We start from the raw sequence: 6,070 nt of genomic DNA, 5'->3' as shown, positions 1-6,070 counted from the left end.
TCGACATAAAGGACTCTTCAAGGTATTGCGAAAAATAATTGATGCCTACGGTGAGTTCAAGTTCAATGGGGAGACTGGAGTGAACAGTGCTAATTTTTTTAAACCGCTTGATTTTTATCTGCAATCAACAGTGATTTAGTTTGATGAACGTTTTTTTTGTGCAGCGCAGTGCCATTTGTATCGGGTCTGAGCGAGCGCCCATTTTACTGGACATGTATTTGAGTGCCTTCGATCAGCGTGTAGGCGATAGGCTAGGGGATGAAAGGGACTACACAATTATGAGATATGTAGATGATTTCCTTGTTATTGTGAATGGTGTTGCGCTAGAAGTCGCAGAAAGCACTGTGAGGAAAGTCGTTGACTTGTTTAGGTCCGCAAACACAAAAAGCATTCGTTAATACTGATAAAACTGTAGACAAGGATAAATAGTTTTTGTTACATCAGCAAACTGATGTTCTAAAAATACATTGCAAGTAGGCGCACAAATGTCGAACCACATACATGGCACGCAAGTGATTGCCTGATACCAGCTAATTATTGAGAGAAATGACCGTTTTTTCGCAATGTGAAGGAGTCAATACTTGTGCATTATGAAAAAGCAGCTCAGCGGTCTGTGCGTGTTCTTATCGTCAGGTGCCTGCTCACTGTTTGCTCTTCCTCCTTCTCATTTGGGAGCACAATTTCGCCAAATAAATTTTCTACGCACATGAACCTGGTGTATTACATAATTTTAATTTAATATTCATGAAGTAAGAGTAGTTTTTTTATTACTCTTTAGATGCTTGAAGCCTCGCCTTGCCTGAACACCCACATTTTGTTCCGCCCATGTCGCAACTACATCCTTCATAAGCCAGTGTGCGACTAGGCCACCAAAATTGTTGCGCGGAGTCGCTGCATAAAATATCGTCCCACGAACTGACAAGAGTTATTAAAAATGAATTCAGCAAACTAAGATCCCACGAGCACCTGATCACAGCGGCATCTACTCCGTACATCGAAGTGAAACATCATGTGGAAAGTATGGAGGAAAGGACGGCGTGCGATGAAGTCGCTCACACTTAGGCGTTCACTTTTGAACACGCACACACGCCTAGCGGAGAATTATCCTCGACTGGGTCAACCTTTCTCGTGGATGCTCTGCTTCTCCAGCCATTGGACATTATAGACAGCACTAAAACAAGTGGATCCAAAAGAGCTTGTGCGTCTAACACACAGACTACTCCCAACGTTGCAGTTAAAGGGAACCCATTTCGGATTAAATATGCAAGCGCGTAACATGCATCAAGGCTTCCGCTGAAAGCGATTGTTCTCCACCGAGCCGTACAAATCCTTACGGTATTTGGAGACGCGCGTCCCATCAGCGCGTGGGTCGACGAGTTCCCTGGCTTCCCTTTTTTGTTGGAACGGTTTTGCCAAAGGTCATGAGCATGTGACTTATAGTGGCATTCTAAGGGGCAACCTAATTACTGAATTAATGCTTCTTAATCCAAGCACTACAGCCAGCAAAATTAATTCAAGCGCTGTGAAAATGAGACTGCATAACAATATAAATGTATAGCTAAAGTTCAAGGGAAAAACAGGCGTCTTTCGTGGCAGGGAAGATCAGTGGCGTCAAATACCTACTCATGGCAGAGTATTGCGATACGTTGGATATATATCGTTTTACTTTTCACTACTCCGACAAAAACAGATTTAAAAGAAGATAGTTTATCTTTGGCTCCGCACACCCAACAATTTTGGTATGTAAATCGGTATGCATCGTTATCTGCCCCTAATTGAGCCACCCGGACAAAAGATGAAGTATTAGTACGAGATGTTTATATACGCGGAACCTTCTCAAGCCACTACATTTGTTACCATGCGGCATATTTTCTTCGTTGTCGACCAAAAAAAAGATGACCAATGTTTTAAGCAGAAATTATTTCATCACTGGTTCTGTACAATGTACTTTTAATTAAAACAGATGTGCGCTTGATATTTGCGACAGCAACTGCAAAAATACCATTTGAAAACAATATGTTCAAAGGAAAACGCAAACAGAGCTTTATTCAGGCTCGACTACTCCGCGGCATTTCGAGTGCAATAGTTACTGAAGTATGTGATATATGGCGGTCGAGCAGTTGAAGGTAGACAAATTGAATTTGCTGGAGCCATTTTCCACCTTGTCTATCTTGGGAAGGACGAGATGGGATTGTGGAAGGGGCTGGGGTGAGTGAGACGTGGCCAAGGTATAGACGAGGGGCAGGGACGTGGCAGGAGCCGACGAACACTATCGTCTTTCGACAACATTTTAGGTGAGGGAAGCCAACAGAAGGCCTTCTTTTCAAATACATCTCGGTAGAGAAGCAGATTAGGAAATCTATCTGCAAATTACGGCTGCTGGACCAAGCAGCGACCTGCCCAGCCGCATCTACAATTGCAAGAAACTTTTCCTATACCAATATTACTCGGAACTCTGTTCTGAGTTTATTTCTTATAAATATAAACACGAATTAGCATTCGATAAGAGGGTTTCCGAGGTCCGCATTGCCACGTTTAAGTGGCACTGTTGCCGTTACCTACATATCTAACGGTATTCAATTTTTCAAATGCAGAGCATTTCAGTAACTCACAAAGTCACCCGCGTTGGCGTCCGTAGTCCGCATCGCTCCCCCTACACTATATAAAAAAAACGATACTACCGGCGCCAGGTTTCGAACCAACGACTCTGCGGGCGGAACGCAAGGTACATGGTACTCTACCCACTGCACCACAAAGCCGACACAGAATGGAAGGTTATGAACACGCCTTATATCCTTGACTCATTCAACCGTCGGCCACAGGTGCGCCCTCTCCCCCGCGTCCTCCTCGCCTTTTCTCCGGTCGCAACGCCCTCTCTCGCCGCCTTCGGTTCGGGCGCACAACAGGTGGGGACGTGCGCAACACCCTCTCTCTCTCGCCGCGTTGGGTTCGCGCTGATCAACAGTCGGTTCGCGCGCAAGAACTGGTGGGGGCGCTCGCATCGCGCTCTCTCGCCGCGGTCGGTTCGCGCTTAAACCACATATGTCGTTCGCGCGTGCTCCGGTAGCTAACATCTGTGGCGTGTCGTGACGTCAACATGACGCGTTCATGTGGTGGCGCGATTTCGGCGCTATAACACTCTCTCGCGAGGGGCATTGGATTGGATTCGATTGGATTGGATTCGATTGGATTGGCTTGGCTTGGATTGGATTGGATTGGTTTGGATTTGGATTGGATTGGATTAAAGTGGATTGTGTTGGATTGTGTTGCGTCATAGCCGCTCCAGGTTGCGTCATAGCCGCGGCAGGGGGTTCACGGCACGTTTCACGTTTCACCAGCGACTTCATCGACAATGTCTACGCTGGAAAACAACAATTACAACAACACCCAATACGTAATCCATACGACTTGCAGGCGCGCCCCCCGCGGAAATGCTCTGCATTTGATCGTGCCCCTCGCGAGGGGGATGTTTCAGTATGACATTTGTGTAGGCCCAGATGGATTTAGCTTAGCAAAAAGCATGCCGCCAATTTCTCCACCTATACATCACCCTTCTAAATTTTTTTGCTCTCATTTTGCTGCAAATAATCATACGCACCGGTTATCAATACCCCGTCAAACGTCCAGAAATCCGAGAAGCATGTGCGGGATGTCCTCAGGTGGCCTTGAGTCTTTTAAATCTTGTAACGCGTATTCAAGATCGGAACCCACCTATCGCAGCATTTATGTCGGATCATTACAAAGACAGACGAAAGTTCTCACGTCTCCACTTCCCATACCCATGTTATTTAGTGGCTAGCTGAGTGATTTATTGTCACCGGTGCACCATAGAGGAGTGTATGTTTCTTCTTCCTACATGCTCCAAGGCGAATGCTACCTTAAAAAATGGCGTATGCCATGTGGAAAAAGGTGAAGTCGAAGTTAATTCCACCAAGTAAAACAGGAAGAGGTCACCAACGTATTTATTTTTTCCTCAGTACTAGAAAATTTGGTGTAATCCAGGGCATTCAAATACGCGTAGTGGCTGCTGACTTGCAAATTAAAAGTTTCTAAAACAGAAGGCCAGCACGCAGACTCTGAATATACCGCCCATCTGCGGGATTGAAATCTGTGGCATCAAAATACATCGAAGCACTGGCAACAGCTATAAAATAAAACGAGGTATCTGCCGAATTTCAACACGAAAATGTTTTATTGCCTGATATACGAAGGTTTCGCTGACGTCACGCCCCTCACGGAAGTGACGCCAGCACAAAGAAGCAAGCGGACTGTAAAGGGTGGACCCCTGCAAACAGGGTCTTCTTGCGGGGAAGCAACCATTAGTACTAAAGAGTACATTAAACTTAGGGTTGTTCGTTTTCAGGTTTTATCTTTTACATTAAACTGTTTCATGCACCGATACCCCAAGATGCAGCGATGGCGTAGAGATAGAACACCCGCCTCGCGTGCAGAAGGACCGTGGTTCGAATCCCGGTTCCCGACAATTCCCACCGGTTTAAAAAAATACTCTGTATTGATGGAATTGCACAAAGGGGCTTGGGGTGCGGCCTGACCCCGGCGACCATTGCCGGCAATGCACTCCGTCACCAGAGCAGGATTGGCCACCCTGGTGTAGTAACGGCCACAACCTCCAATGAATACGCCAAATAACCCACGGCCCTCAGTCCCCAGCGGCTGCGAAGCAACTGACCACGGCGGCGGTCAGACCTGTGACGCAGCAGAGGGTGCTAAGAATCCCTGGATCCGGACCGACCGCCAATGGAATCTCAACCTGGCAACGTTTAACGCGCGAACCTTATCTAGCGAAGCAAGTCTCGTGGTATTGTTCGAGGAATTAGAGGGCTATAAATGGGATGTAATAGGGCTTAGCGAGGTTAGGAGGGCAGGCGAAGCCTTTACGGTGCTGAAAAATGGACCCGTCCTATGTTACCGTGGTCTAGAGGACAGAAGAGAACTGGGAGTGGGATTTCTAGTCAATAAAAGCATAGCTGGCAACATAGAAGAATACTTTAGCATTAACTAAAGGGCAGCAGGTCTTGTAATTAGGCTCAATAAGAGGTACAAGCTCAAGGTGGTACAGGGCTACGCGCCCACATCCAGCCACGACGACCAAGTAGTGGAACGCTTCTATGAAGATGTGGAATCGGCAATGGCAAAAGCAAAAACACAGTATACCGTAGTTATGGGGGACTTCAATGCTAAAGTAGGCAACAATCAAGCTGGAGACAAGGCAGTTGGGAACCATGGTCTGGGCTGTAGAAATAGCAGGGGGGACCTACTAGTTGAGTTTGCAGAAGAGAATAACCTACACATAATGAACACCTTCTTCTGTAAATGGGAGAGTCGGAAGTGGACCTAGAGGAGCCCGCATGGGGAGCACAAAAATGAAATAGACTTCATATTATGCGACAACCCTGGTGTCGTGCAGGATGTGGAAGTGCTCGGAAGGGTAAGGTGTAGTGACCACCGTATGGTAAGATCTCGAATTAGGCTAGTTTTGAGGTGGGACCGCAACAAGCTAGTACGAAAGAAGCCGATAGATCAGCTAACAGTAAGACGTAAAGTAGAAGAATTCAGCATCGCGCTGCATAACCGATATTCCGATCTTAACGAGGAAGCGGAGCTTATGACACAGGAAACCAGCGACAACATTACACGCATTATCACGGAGTGTGCAGTAGAATTCGGGGGCACTATGGCTAGACAGAATACTGGTAAACTTTCAATAAAGACGAAAGATCTAATCAGGAAACGGCAAACCATGGCAATCTCCACTGCAGCTGACAGAACAGAACTACTGGAGCTCTCGAAGTTAATCAATAAGCGCAAGACAGCTGACATACGGAAGTATAATATGGAGAGGATCGAATATGCTGTAAAGAACGGAGGTAGCTTGAAAGCAGTGAAGACACATCTTGCCGTGGGGAAAAATCACGTGTATGCACTTAAGGATAAGCAAGGCAATGTCATCACAAATGGGGATAAAAAAGTCACAGTGGCCGAGGAGCTCTATAGGGATCTGTACAGTAGCCGGGACATCCAGGATGATGCCGGAGGAGACACTAGTTCA

This window comes from Haemaphysalis longicornis, unplaced genomic scaffold (assembly GCF_048455015.1).
Source record: "Haemaphysalis longicornis isolate Haplotype H1 unplaced genomic scaffold, Haemaphysalis longicornis Haplotype H1 scaffold_13, whole genome shotgun sequence".
Classification (NCBI taxonomy): Eukaryota; Metazoa; Arthropoda; class Arachnida; order Ixodida; family Ixodidae; genus Haemaphysalis; species Haemaphysalis longicornis.
This window is presented reverse-complemented; position numbering follows the sequence as displayed.